Here is a 2,136-nt window from a genome sequence, read left to right as displayed (position 1 = left end):
GAGGCGAGGGAACCTTTCGCTCCCCCCCCCCTCCCGCGGCTGTTGCAGTTTTTCTTCGTCCCCCAGGCCTGGAGGGGGCCTTTCAATTACTACGTGAAACCCTGGTGATTTCGGAGCTTTGCCGCTGGGCGATCAGCGCAAGGGCTTCCTCCTTCCCCCCCTTGGAAGTGTGCCTTTAAAGCAGAGCTCTTTATGTAGAAAAAGCCCAGCAGGAACTCATTAGCATAATAGGCCACACCCAACAGCAGGGACTCATCAGCATATTGGGCCACACCCCTGACAGCACAGCTCATTAGCACATTAGGCCACACCCACGTGTTACCAGAAGTGTGGTTATCCAGCCACACCCACCTTTTGCTTGTTATTCTGTTTACCTTGTTTGTTGTCAAAACCCAGGGCCTTTTTTGGTAGCAGGAACTCCTTTGCATGTTAGGCCACACACCCCAAATGTAGCCAATCCTAATGAGTTTCTGCTGTTGGGTGTGGCCTATTATGCTAATGAGTTCCTGCTGGGCGTGGCCAACTTGGGAGCCAGCCTGTGCCTTCCTGCCCCAAAATAGCCCTGCTTTGAAGCATTATGTCCGCTTTTCTCCCCACTGAACAGAGGCACTGGTCTGGAAGGGTCCCTTTAAATGTCTAAGTAAGCAAGAGGGTTGGGTTGGGTTGGGTTTCGGGCGGGGCTTTAGGCGCTCAAAAGAGGCAGACGTCGCTGGAGTTCACTGGCTTCTCCCCTGTCTTGCGGAGGTTCCTGGCCCCTTCTCAAAGGTAAGGGGAGACCTGGATACTAATCCTCACAGTTTGTGCTTCTTTTGGCCCACAATTTCTCTCCAAAGGCCTCAAAACCCATGTCCTGTTGTCCAAGTTCTGGCCAGGGGGCCTCCAACTTCCCCTGATCTCTGCACTTCTGATGCCCTTTTATGGCTCATGGGGAGTGGGGTGGATTGTTCTCCAGGGACACCAGCAGCATCTCTGGTCTGGCTATATTTGCTCACTGCAAAGCCACAGGTCAGGCTTGCAACCTGAAGGAATGGGGCTCTGGTTGTCAGCCTCCAGCTGAGGCCTGGAGATCTCCTGGGGTTAGTATTGATGTGTCTAGACTACAGAGGTCAGTTCCCCTGAGGGTGGCCAGGTCCTCCCAGCTACCAGTGGGGGACAGGGGATGGAATTGCCAGCTCCAGGTTGGGAAAGTCTTGCAGATTTGGGGACGGGCGGGGGCCTCAGTGGGGTGCAATGCCATAGAGTCCGCCCCTCCCCCAAAGCATCCATTTTCTGCAGGGGAAACAGATCTCTGTCACTTGTAGATGAGCTGTCATTTTGGCCGATCCCCAGGTCCCACCTGGGGGTTGGCATCCCTTGTTCCCCTGCAGAAAACAGCCGTTTTAGAAGGTGGGCTCTATGGCACAATGCCCTGCTCAGGTCCCTTGCTTTCCCAGACATTGCCCTCTCCAGGCTCAACCCCTAAATTTCCAGGAATTTTCAAGCCTGGACTTGGCAACCATAGTTCCAAGCGGTCTAATAGGCGGAAAGGGACAGTTGAAGTTTTTCTTGGCCTGGAGCTCAATAACACCCCCTCATAAATGCTGCAGCTCAGGGGACATATTTGGAGGGTCGTTTTTAATTCTGACCACCCCAGTCCTCTGGCCCCCGTTCCTGTGATTATTTAGGGGGGAAATGCCTTTGCTGGCCTTCCACAGCACCAGCTGGAGGCGGCCATTGGAGGGAAGGTTCCAGATTCAGATGGGTGGATGCTGGTTACCTGCCCAGGACTCTGAAGACCATCAGAGGGTGTCAGGAGCTCAAGGGAGGCAGACCTTGCTTGGTTCAGCTCCCTTCTCTTGTGCCCATGGGCATTTGTGGCCTGGCACCCCACTTCTTCTCAAAGGCCGGCACAGAGGCCTGTGTACCATTCCTCACCCTTGGTTTGTGTCCCCCCCGTTTCTTTCCCAAGGGGACACACTCCGTGTCCTCAGGAGGACCCTCTAGTAGGGCTCAAGGTCTGGCCACAGGGCCTCCAACATCCCCCCCTCTGGGCACTTCTGATACCCTCTTAGAGCTCATGGTGGGTGGGTGGGGGTGGTTCCTGCTCCCCAGAGCGCAGCCCTTCTCACGTGGCCCTATGGACTAGTTGGGTGGGAG

This window comes from Gekko japonicus, unplaced genomic scaffold (genome assembly GCF_001447785.1).
Source record: "Gekko japonicus isolate JY-2015 unplaced genomic scaffold, Gekko_japonicus_V1.1 scaffold11, whole genome shotgun sequence".
In the NCBI taxonomy this organism is placed as follows: Eukaryota; Metazoa; Chordata; class Lepidosauria; order Squamata; family Gekkonidae; genus Gekko; species Gekko japonicus.
Note: the sequence above shows the minus strand (reverse complement) of the source record.